At 43.8% G+C, this 12,716-nt stretch overlaps 1 pseudogene; it reads left to right on the top strand.

Annotated features, from left to right (window-relative positions):
* The first annotated feature begins 1,210 nt into the window (after window positions 1-1,210).
* On the top strand, window positions 1,211-4,432 carry LOC128568525 (40S ribosomal protein S28-like; annotated as a pseudogene).
* The last annotated feature ends 8,284 nt before the right edge of the window (window positions 4,433-12,716 follow it).

Here is a 12,716-nt window from a genome sequence, read left to right as displayed (position 1 = left end):
CAGATCTGGGTGAGACAAGACCATCCTCAGCCTTGGTGGTCAGACATTTTTCTAATCACTAGACAGTTTTCACCATGGTGAAAACCTAGAACAGAAATGTCTTTCTGAAATCCCTGGAGGTTTAGCTCCCCATGCAGTGGAAAGAATGCTGTATGATGATGGGTCAGAAGCACAGTCTGCCCCTCATTGCCTCCTTGATTGTTGGGGAGCCCTGAGCACCGCATTTGTACAGTAGAGAGACAACATTGACCTGCTTATGCCAATAAATAGTTGGAAAAATGTACCCAACTTTGTTTTCCATAGTGACGGAGTTAGAGCAAGTAATATTTGTTGGCATGTTGCCTTTTACTAACAGAAAAGAACAGGGTTACGGGTCTGGTCTTTGAATTCTAACAGGTGGGAGTGCTAGGTAGTTACCTCCACTTGCCAGCTGTAGATAGATACAACTATGGTACATAACCTCTCTGAGTCTCTCTTTCCTCATCAGTAAAATGATAACACCTTCTGTATAGGGGCGATTGTGAAAAATAAAACAGATGTAAGGCACTAAGTACAGCGTCCAACATAGGGTAAGGATAAGTGTCCACAGATTGTCTATGTCATTGCTGTTATCGTTGCTAATAAATGCAGAAAATACCTCACGCTGTCAGGCTAATAGAGAGACATTTGTGAGCAGAGTTTCCTTTAGGATTCCTAAACCAGATCTTTGATGGGAACTCCTATTTCTATTTATTTGTGTTAAGCCTTAAGAATGACAGGCATGTTGAAAGATCAGTCCTTTAGCCAGGTTTTATAGGCAGACCAGTGTCTCATTCAAATCTAAACTCAAAGAGACTAGTGCAATGCTTGGCCAAAGTAGGGACATCCTTTCATGCGCTTGACAGGTGAAATTATTGAGCATGTACTACGTGGAAGAAATAGTTACAGGGTCTAAAAAAATCAATGATGAGCAAAACAGACACAATTGTGGCCCTCAGGGAATTTATAGTCCTCTTGCAAAGATTGCAAATGAAAAAAACTCAAGGGGAACAGGCAGAGGGCAGAAAAGCCTCACCACCTCATCACAATTTTTCCATTTATGATAGATAAATAGTTCTCAGCTTTAAGAAGAAAACCAACACCGCAAAAATGATAGTAAATGGCAGATGGCATGGTTTCAGTTTGGGGGAGACAGCAGGGAGAGGAGGGAAGTGGTAGGAAGTGGTAGGGAATGGTAGGAAGCTGCAAGAGACCTGGGCAAGGTACAGCCTGCTCCCTAGAAGACTGGCTTGCGGTAGCCAGATTCCCCAAGTCCCTGACCCGCAAGGCTCAGCCGGGTACATAACAGTGAGGTGATACTCACAGATTTGTGACACACAAGTAGATAATGACTGGCTGTGTCCTTTATAAAGAACCTTTAAAAAAATTCCTCCAAATTCTGGAGATGGGGGGACGCCCACCTTTTTCATTTAATTGGCTCCTGAAGATAGTCAGAAAAAGGAAATTCCCCTCTAGCTGATTTTAAGCATCTTGTTCCTACAGGAAGAGGCCAAAGGGATTAAGTATCACTCTGCCTGAATCAAACCATAATCCTTTCAGAGAGGTTGTTAGCAGGCTGGGGACGTCTTGACTTCCCAGGTGCCATCACTCCAGTCTTGACATTTTGTGCCATTACGGGAGGGCCACACGGGATGCTCCAAGAGATTAGGACCAGGCTGTACCCAAATTTCCTTTTCTTTTGCTTTTTTAGGCTGAAGAGTCTACAGAATTCTGGACCAGAGATGACATAAATGTAGTATTGTAGGGAAAGGCAAAAGGAGCTAAAGGGAAATCGAGAAAGAAGTTTCAGAAGAGTTTTGGGGATGCTGTGGCCTTAAAAATAAATACAAAATAACATTCCAAGATGTGCATGATTTACTTCTATGCAGGACAATAGCAGGAACACTTTTAATAAAAGATCTGCAACATTTTAAACATAAGAAAATATATCGTTTTGGGGTCTTTACCACACAGGTTTCAGAGGTGTCTGTTTTTCTCCGGGCACACTTAGAAAAGCAAGCATAAAGTGAATGCTATTTTAATAGCCTCGTGGTCCAGTATTAGCTACTGGACGCAGTTCCTTCTTTCCTACCCCACACTTACTTTCCACAGCATACCACTGCTTTTACATTAGACAGTCTACCCTGTAGGGAGAAAAATGGGTCTAAAATATAAAGCTAGCCCTTTTCTTTTACAGACATCCTGTAATTAGCTCAAGTTCTCACGTCACTTCACAGCAAGATCCTGCTGCACAAAAAACCAGAAAAGTTTTCTTTCCTTGGCATGTTTTTGCCAGATGTTTCCAGAAAAAAAAAAAAAAACAAGATGTAAAGGCAAAGTATTTTGTGTGTACTGGTGTACATGACTTCATCCTTAATGACTGCTTCACAACGCTCCCCCTCCTTAATTAAACTAAGACGTTCTGCCCCAGTTCCTTTGTGAAGAACATTTACCGTCTCTGCCTTCACAGTCTGTCAGCATTTCAGGCCATCTGTGGCTGCCCCGAGTGGCCTCAGGAGGAGTCAAACTTTTAGCTCTATTCACACTCTTTCTATATTTTCTGTACAACAAACCCAAAATAAACACTTTAACATTTTGATCAAAGAAAACTCAATCACTGCCAAATTAACATGTGAAACTCTCGCTCTATTGCCAATTAAGTTCACATTTTTGTCTGATTAAGGAATGGTTTTATGTCTCCGTGCTAGAAATATGATAAATCTGTGTCAATATTAGTGGTCAGGTTTTATCTATTTTCTTTGAGCTATCAGTTCATGCTTTTTGAAAGACTATTTTTATGTTTTTAAAAATATTTTCCTTCCGTACCTCCCCTGTCTCTGTAATTTTGTAATATCAATCCCGGAGATGGCCTTAGGGGATCTGATTCAGCTCCTTATTTGATGTTTGGCTAAATGGAGAGCAAGGGAGTTGCCCTAATCATACATCCTATTAAAGATCTATTTGACCACCATTTCATATGCTACACCTGCTAATAATGATCGGTACTGCTTTCTCATGTGAAAACCCGAAAGAAAATCACAGGGATAAAAACCCCATCGCAGTGACATATGCTGAAAATCATTGACGACAATGCCTATGTTTACTTCCATGAAGTTGCAAGTCAGTATTCTTTGTTTCAGCTATCCATACATTTGGAATATTAAATATTTGTATCTTATAAGTGAAGACCTTGGGCAAGTTACTCAATTTCTCTAAGCATCAGTTTTCTCATTTTAAAAATTGAAATAGTAACAGGGTTTTTAAGGTTGTAAGAAATGAGTAAATGAATTGCTGAGCATAAGGGTGCGTAGCATAATACTTGATGAACAGTAAGAGCCTGACGTGTTAGCACTTTTGTTATAATCCCAAGGCTTAGTGACTGCCTGGGTCAGAAACGTGGGGGAAAGAGGAACAAAAGAAGTGTCACAGATGAATTTGAGGTTTCAGATGGTTTCCATCAGGTTTTCCCGAGGTCCAAGTGACCTCCCCTAGCTCAACACGAACACATGACATTTCCTAACCACCTTTCCGTTAAGCCGGGACCAGGATGACACAAGTGAGGTGCTTAAGGTGAAAAATATAAGGAGCCCTTTTCAACGGGGCCCCATAAGTGCCAACCCTACACCTGCATGACCACAGGGGCAAGCGCCTCCTAAGATTTCATGTTTGGGGAAGGATATCCTTCATGCTGGAAGGACAAGAGATTAACAGGGAGAAATAGAAATCTGGGGTGTTTTCTTGGTTCACTGCTAGCTCATAGCTTTTGCTTTGCAGAAAATTTCTTATAACTTATAAACCAAGACATCTATTACTTAATCAACAAACACCTATTAAATACCAGAAATATGCCAAGACAAAAGGCCCTGGGCATATAGAGATCTCCTGTCCACCAAGCCTCTCAGGGAGAACATTCCTATGTACAACCACGTAGGTTCCGACTCAACCCACACAGGAGTAACCCCACAAGCTCAATAATCACATGAGACCATCCTCACCCTAGTCTCAACCCTGACCAGTGAGCCCAACTGCAAGTGTCATGGAAGGCCAGCTCTCAATCCTCTGTGCTCTCTTCCTCTGCCTTGCTGCTCCACAGTGGCAGTCAGTGTTCCATGGTTACAGGAGGCAGGGTCCCCTGCCTACCTACGTGCACACGAAACATGATCAAGAAATAAACTCGCACTCTCCGTCCAGCCGACCATTACCATGCCACCATCATAGACACCAGCCCTGTGCAGCCAATCAAGCTGGCCAGAGTCCCTCAGGTGCTAGGCAGGACTGGCCACAAGGACAGTGCACACAGGTGCATGTGGAATTTATGGGCGACCCAAGCAGCTCCATCACTCGCAGCATGAAAGACCCCATGCACGAGGGGGGTGTGCTCACCCTGTTAGAGTCAGAGTGAGAAGCTCAGTGACTACATTGAGCCACTAAGATTTGGAGAGTGTTGGCTCCCACAGCAAAACCTCGCCTGTTTATTATTATGATCACCACTATTATTACGGTTAGTGTTTTTATTAGCCTCATCCCAATCAAAATACTTCTGTGTACAGTACACAGCTATGATTTAATGAAAAAAAAGAAGTATAAAAAAATATATAAAAAAAACAAAATTAATCACTCCCTTGGATGGTCTCATGTGACTACTGAGCTTGTGGGGTTACTCCTGTGTGGGTTGAGTTGGAACCTACGTGGTTGTACATAGGAATGTTCTCCCTGAGAGGCTTGGTGGACAGGAGATCTCTATATGCCCAGGGCCTTTTGTCTTGGCATATTTCTGGTATTTAATAGGTGTTTGTTGATTAAGTAATAGATGTCTTGGTTTATAAGTTATAAGAAATTTTCTGCAAAGCAAAAGCTATGAGCTAGCAGTGAACCAAGAAAACACCCCAGATTTTCTATTTCTCCCTGTTAATCTCTTATCCTTCCAGCACTGGCATCAGCCAGGTTGTCAAGGTTACCTCTCATCATCATTGCAATAGTATTAGATCTTGACCCATATTGTATCAAAATTATACACAGACCTTGATGTGTGTTTGCCTCCCCTACTGTTCCGACTGTTGTCACTCTCCTCTGATCTGTTTCCCTTGTTCTGCCGTGATGTAAGTGTGTGAAGGATTTTACAGCGAGCTATCCACCAGCATGAGATATCATTCTGCATTGTACTGACTGCGTGGGGTTTTGAGAGACTTAGACTCAAACCTTGAATAAGTTGCAAAGTGTTTTCTTGGGAATTAAGTGAGACTCTACCTCTTCTTTCTAAAGTTTGTAGCTGCTATTTGCAGTTCTTGTCAGAGTTCTGATGAGTCCTCTTACTTTTTTAAACTTCCATCATCCTTGCCATCATTACCTTGGCAGTTTTCTTATTTTGTCCTGGTTAGATACCATATTTCGTCGTGTAAAATATGCTCCTGTGTATAATGCCCATCCATATTTGTGGACTAAATGTTTGGGAAAACATCCCTCAAGAAAGTGGCTAGCTCTCAGCCTAAAGAGACATGTCTTGGGGAGGGCTAATCTTCCCCTGGTAAAAGTGCAGAACACACTGCGTTTGCACAGCCACATGCTCTGTGAAGTCTGCCCCTTCTCTTTCTCCTGAGATCTCTCCCCTCCATACCACATCAAGGACTGTGGCCAAGATAGCCACGTGTGAGGCCTATGGGACAGGAACTTCTAAGACAGCTAAGCCCATAGGCAGCAGACAGGTCTCTGGAGCCTGTTCAGGGCTCCTGGTACCCTCCATGCGATTAGGCCTCAGGCTTTGGCCCTCTCCCTGCACAGCCATGCCCCCCCTCACCAGTCCCTTCACCACCCTCTGCCCTGATCACAGTACTCACTGGAGGCCACTCTGGCCTGCTCCTACCATATCCCGGATCCTCCTGGAACCCCATGCACCTGGTGGTCCCAGGCAGGAGGGTGGAGCGGTCTCAGAAGGCTCACTGGGCTTTAACTTCCTCATTCCCGAGCTATACTACCTATGAATAAAGTGTACCTTTATTTTTCCCTCAAAAATCTGGGCAAAAAAACAAGCATTATACACAGCAAAATACGGTACCCTGCTGAATGTTTAATGTGTATACTGTAACTTAAGGCTCACAACAATCTGAGGAAAGAGATGGTATTATTAGTCCTATTTTACAAATAAGAAAATTGAGTCTCAAGAGAATAAGGAACTTACCCAAATATACTCACTACCAAATATCAGAGCTAATATCAAGCCTAGGTTACGTTTGACTCCAATCCTTTGCTCTTAGTATACTATTATACTAAGTCGGAGGTAAAAGTGAAAGATACTTTCAAGGGGGCCCAATGTCTTGCAGTTTTAAAACAAATATTTGAATATGGACAATGAAGCTTAATGTTCTGAGCATTTTAGTGGGAATGGTGAATTCGCAAAAGAATAGCAGGTGACCAAGTCTAACAGAATCTGGCTCATATAAAATGTTACTCAGGAGAAAATATCTCCCAATTTCTTCAATATTTAGAGTTTTAAGAGAACTAAGATTGAGGAAGGGATGGATGTTATTTGGCAAAATTGTTTATTGGGAGTCACTATTTCTAAAGTCACTTTTAAGTTGTGAATGGTGAGATTACAAGTTAAAGAAGAGAAAATAGACACTAACATTATTCTTCAGACCAGTTTAACACATTACACTTTATTAAAGATAATAAATTTGTCTTTAACAAAATAAAAGACTCTTTCAAACTGAGTTTCTTTCATTGTCAAAGTTGAACATCTTTGTGTTTGTTGGACATTTTTATTTCCTTGTGTGTGAATTATCTATTCATAAATTTACCCATTTTCCATTGAAATGCACCTATATAATTTGCAGTAACTTTCTGCATATTGTGGAAATTAACGACATGGTTGTCATTATGTTGGAAATACTTTCCCATTTGTTGCATATGCTTTCTTTGATTATGGCATTTTCTGTCTAAAGATATTTCTAATTTTTATTCTTAAAAAGGTAGTTGGTCAGTGTCGGTGTGCATGGGCACACACTTGTGTGTGCTTTTTCTTAAAAGTAGTTTTGGGTGGTGCCTATGGCTCATTGAGTAGGGCACTGGCCCCATATACAAAGATGGCAGGTTCAAACCCAGCCCCGGCCAAACTGCAACAAAAAAATAGCCGGGTGTTTTGGCAAGTGCCTGTCATCCCAGCTACTTGGGAGGCTGAGGCAAGAGAATTCCCTAAGTCCAGGAGTTGGAGGTTGCTATGAGCTGTGATACCACAGCACTCTACCAAGGGCAATAAAGTGAGACCCTGTCTCTTAAAAAAGAATAATAAAAAAATATATATGGGGGAAAGGAAGCACAGAGAGAGGGAAGGTGGGGGGGGGCTTGGTGTGTAACCACATCTTTTTAGGGCAAGACACAATTGTAAAAGGGACTTTACCTAACAAATGCAATCAGTGTAACCTGGTTTCTTGTACCTTTAATGAATCCTCAACAATAAAAAAATATATATATGAAAAATATATTTATAGTGTATATATATATATACATTTTTTTTTTTTTTTTATAAAAAGTAGTTTTGATGCTTTCCATGACAGGAAAAGAGCTGGGATGTCAAAACCTAGTTTCACAAATCTATTTCATGCCAATACCAAGAAGGCAGGGAGCCACTGCATAATTTGTTAGGCAATTTGCAGAAGGCTTCCTGTTAGACTCTGGGCATCATTAAATAATAGCCATGTGCTGATTTGGCTATTTTCCATGCAAAGCTTAACAGCCATCCTATCAGTACTTACATCAGCTTGCAATGCCTGGCTGGTCATAATAGGTGTTAACACCCCCGCCCATAAAACTACTGCTACTTTATAGATTTGTTGAAATGTCAAGTGATTTGCTGCTGGAAGAAAGAGTGAAAAAAAAGTGAAGGAAGAAAGAGGGAAAGGAAAATTGAAGAAAAAATGAAAGAAAAAGAAATACAAATGAAGAAAAAAGGACACACAAAAAGATAAAGAAGTAGGTAAGAAAGTAATTGAATGAAAAGGGAAAGATAAGAAGAAAAGAAAAAGAATAGAAAGAAAAATGAAATAGAGAAGCAAAATATAAGTAAAGAAGGAAGGAGGGAAGAGAGGGAGGGAAAGGGAAGGAAGGAAGGAAGGGAGGGAGGGAGAGAGGGAGGGAAAGGGAAGGAAGGGAGGGAGGGAGAGAGGGAGGGAAAGGGAAGGAAGGGAGGGAGGGAGGGAGAGAGGGAGGGAAAGGGAAGGAAGGAAGGGAGGGAGGGAGGGAGGGAAAGGAAAGGAAGGAAGGGAGGGAGGGAGGGAGGGAAAGGGAAGGAAGGAAGGGAGGGAGGGAGAGAGGGAGGGAAAGGGAAGGAAGGAAGGGAGGGAGGGAGAGAGGGAGGGAAAGGGAAGGAAGGAAGGGAGGGAGGGAGAGAGGGAGGGAAAGGGAAGGAAGGAAGGGAGGGAGGGAGGGAGAGAGGGAGGGAAAGGGAAGGAAGGAAGGGAGGGAGGGAGGGAGGGAGGGAAAGGGAAGGAAGGAAGGGAGGGAGGGAGGGATGGAAAGGGAAGGAAGGAAGGGAGGGAGGGAGAGAGGGAGAGAAAGGGAAGGAAGGAAGGGAGGGAGGGAGGGAGGGAAAGGGAAGGAAGGAAGGGAGGGAGGGAGAGAGGGAGAGAAAGGGAAGGAAGGAAGGGAGGGAGGGAGGGAGGGAAAGGGAAGGAAGGAAGGGAGGGAGGGAGGGAGGGAAAGGGAAGGAAGGAAGGGAGGGAGGGAGAGAGGGAGAGAAAGGGAAGGAAGGAAGGGAGGGAGGGAGGGAGGGAAAGGGAAGGAAGGAAGGGAGGGAGGGAGGGAGGGGAAGGAAGGAAGGGAGGGAGGGAGGGAGGGAAAGGGAAGGAAGGAAGGGAGGGAGGGAGGGAGGGAAAGGGAAGGAAGGAAGGGAGGGAGGGAGGGAGGGAGAGAAAGGGAAGGAAGGAAGGGAGGGAGGGAGGGAGGGAAAGGGAAGGAAGGAAGGGAGGGAGGGAGAGAGGGAGAGAAAGGGAAGGAAGGAAGGGAGGGAGGGAGGGAAAGGGAAGGGAGGGAGGGAGGGAGGGAGAGAGGGAGGGAAAGGGAAGGAAGGAAGGGAGGGAGGGAGAGAGGGAGGGAAAGGGAAGGAAGGAAGGAAGGAAGGAGGGGAGGGAGGGAGGGAAAGGGAAGGAAGGAAGGGAGGGAGGGAGGGAGAGAGGGAGGGAAAGGGAAGGAAGGAAGGGAGGGAGGGAGGGAGGGAGGGAAAGGGAAGGAAGGAAGGGAGGGAGAGAGGGAGGGAAAGGGAAGGAAGGAAGGGAGGGAGGGAGAGAGGGAGGGAAAGGGAAGGAAGGGAGGGAGGGAGAGAGGGAGGGAAAGGGAAGGAAGGAAGGGAGGGAGGGAGGGAGGGAAAGGGAAGGAAGGAAGGGAGGGAGGGAGGGAAAGGGAAGGAAGGAAGGGAGGGAGGGAGAGAGGGAGGGAAAGGGAAGGAAGGAAGGAAGGGAGGGAGGGAGGGAGAGAGGGAGGGAAAGGGAAGGAAGGAAGGGAGGGAGAGAGGGAGGGAAAGGGAAGGAAGGAAGGGAGGGAGGGAGGGAGAGAGGGAGGGAAAGGGAAGGAAGGAAGGGAGGGAGGGAGAGAGGGAGGGAAAGGGAAGGAAGGAAGGGAGGGAGGGAGAGAGGGAGGGAAAGGGAAGGAAGGAAGGGAGGAAGGAAGGAAGGGAGGGAGGGAAAGGGAAGGAAGGGAGGGAGGGAGAGAGGGAGGGAAAGGGAAGGAAGGAAGGGAGGAAGGAAGGAAGGGAGGGAGGGAAAGGGAAGGAAGGGAGGGAGGGAGTGAGGGAGGGAGTGAGGGAGAAAGAAGGAAGGTAGGGGAGAAAAGGAGAAGGGAGGGAAAGAAGGAGGAGCGAGAACATCAAAATCAAGAATTCAGACTAAGTCCATTTCAACTAAGCAAAGAATCATAAATCTTAGGGATGGAGATGAATACAGATCTCCTTATATCTAAAGCTCTCGTTTTATAAAGAAAAACTCAAGCTCAGAAAGGATGAGTAACTTGCCCCAAGCCTATAAGAGGCTTCATTCGATGGGAACCAGATTCCAGCCAGATGTCCTAGCACAGCCTACCTGCTCTCATGCTTTCGCTGGAAACTTGCTATTGACTTAAATGGTTTGAGCTGATGGCAAGCAATAACCAACATAAATAAAATTTTAGCAAAGAAAAGACTTGTCAGACCAGAAAATCTTAACCTATGCAATTTTTCAAACTTTTACACATTGCCATTAACAGAATTTGACCTATAATATATAAACTTTAAAAAGACAAATGAGTTAGCCATTCCTTTCTCCTTAAATTTTTTTTAAAGTTTTATCTAACTTACAATAGAAATATGCACTTGAAAAGAAATTACTTAGGATAACTTAGGAAAAGGCTAAAAAGCCTTCAGAACGTTTTGTAGAATTGGACATGGTAGCTCACGCCTGTAATCCTAGTAATCCTAGCACTCTGGGAGGCTGAGGCCAGTAGACTGGCTGAGCTCATGAGTTTGAGACCAGCCAGAGCAAAAGTGAGATCCCCATCTCTGCTAAAAATAGAAAAACAGAGACAAGAGGATCGCATGAGCCCAAGTTAGAGGTTGCTGTGAGCTGTGACACCACGGTGCTCTACCCAGGGTGACAGCTTGAGACTCTGTCTCAAAATAAAGAAAGAAAGAAAGAATTTTAATTATTTTGCCATTGACACCTGAGGAACATGGCACATATTTTTCCATTCCTGTTTAGGGCCAGATAATCACAGATAAAGAGGACAGGAGGGTGCATGTAATCGCAGTTGACTTTTCATTTCAGTGCATGTGATTTCATGTAGAGATATGACTTTCCGAAGAAGAAAAGTGATGGTGAGTTGTTGAACATCAAAAGAAACTTATGGATGGCTATAAAAACCAAGTGTTCCCTTAAGCACAGGAAAGGTCCTCTTTTACACGGTTTGCATGTGGCCTCTCACTCTGGTGTGGAGGCGGGACTGAGAGCCCAGATCTGCTTTCAGCCCCATGTTTTGATATGATCCTGTAACACAGTAAAATGAAGTCCCTTTGCCCTAATTAGCTGGTTATTGCTCTAATTTTCTACTTGGCTTTAGCCATGAGGACACTACTTCATTCTATTAATTTATTTTGGATGGCACTCTGCTTTATTAGCTTAATTGTTTAGAATTAGTACCCATGAGGCCAGAGGTTTAGTTTCATTCATTCATTCAACAAATCATTATTGAGCTCCCTACACACTAGGCACTGGTTTAGGTGTTTGGCACACAGCATAAACAGCACAGATGAAAGCCCCTGCCCTCATAAAGTTTGTTCTCTGGAGAGGGTAGGAATAGACTATAAACACAATAAATTTAATAATATACAGAGGATGCAAAGAAATGTATACACATTTTGAGAATGCAAAGAAATGTATACATATTTTAAGAAAGGAAAAACTGTATTAACTTGGTAATACCCAAGCCACATTTGATTTCTGCAATTACAAAAGGTGCTCAAATGTGACTCATATTCATCTTTAGTTATCAGTACGTACTATTACAGTTTTAATTGTAATTAAAGTAGGGCCTTAATTTTAAGTCAAATGATCAGGAATCTGAGCAGGTTGGTCTCTCTGATGAGAGAAGGCTTAAGCAAAGACTCAGAGGAGATAAGGAGGGAGACCCAGGGTGGCAGGCCAAGGGACCCTGCCTCAGGAAAGGCACACACAGACATGTGGCCAAGCACGACGGGTGACAGAGAGACACACAGATCCCAGAGATCCTGATTTTGCAGAGGCTGGAAGGCCATTGTAAGGACTTTGGTTTTAACTGTGAATACAAGAAAAGACTTTTCTTTTTCAATGGGGATGTATTTTCACATGATGCAAACAGAATTTGACCTATAATGTACCATTGGCTGCTGGCCCCAGAAGAGCACATTCATTCAAGGATACAGTTGGAGCAGGGCCAGTGCTGCAAGAGGCTGTTCCTAACCTGGGAGGAGAGGATGATGACTTGGGTCAGGCTAGTAGTAGCAAAGTATAGATTTTGAATACCCAGGGTGGCCATAAAGTTCATGTGCAATTTTAAATGGTGTGCCATTTAAAATTGCACATGAACTTTATGGCCACTGTGTCTTGTGGCTACAAATAATAGGGTTTGCTAATGCATGGGATGTGAGGTATGCAAGAAAGAAAGGAGTCAGGATGATTCTAAGACTTTGGGGCAAATCAATTGGAAGGATAGAGTTGGAGTTGCCATAGCACTTCATAAGTGAAAGGGAGAAGGCCCAGGAGAAGCAGGGCCATTTGTGTGAGTGGAGACTAGGAGTTCCACTTGAATACCCTGGAGCTGCCTGCTGGAGACCCAGCTGGACGTGATGAGCAGGCAGCTGGATCTGAGAGTCTGGAGTTCAGACAAGATGTGCAGGTTACTGAGATAAATTTCAGTCGTTATTATAGAAATTCTATTTAAAGCCATTAGGTTAAGTGAGTCAACCAAGGTAAAGGAGTTTGCAGGAAAAAGAAGAGACCCACAACTGAGCCCTGGGGCACCCCAGTATTTCTGCATAGGAGAGAGGAGGAACCAGCAAAGGAGGAGAAGAAATGGCTAGTTCTGGGACAGAGAGAAAGAAAATATGTATATGTAATAACCAAATAATAAATCATGAAATGAGTTAGATAGTAAAGAAAGAAATGCAAGGTCATGGTCACTGGGCCGACAGAGCAGAGAGCATG

The sequence above is a fragment of the Nycticebus coucang genome, chromosome 17 (genome assembly GCF_027406575.1).
Source record: "Nycticebus coucang isolate mNycCou1 chromosome 17, mNycCou1.pri, whole genome shotgun sequence".
NCBI classification, from domain to species: domain Eukaryota; kingdom Metazoa; phylum Chordata; class Mammalia; order Primates; family Lorisidae; genus Nycticebus; species Nycticebus coucang.
Note: the sequence above shows the minus strand (reverse complement) of the source record. Positions and strands in the feature narration are given on the sequence as shown.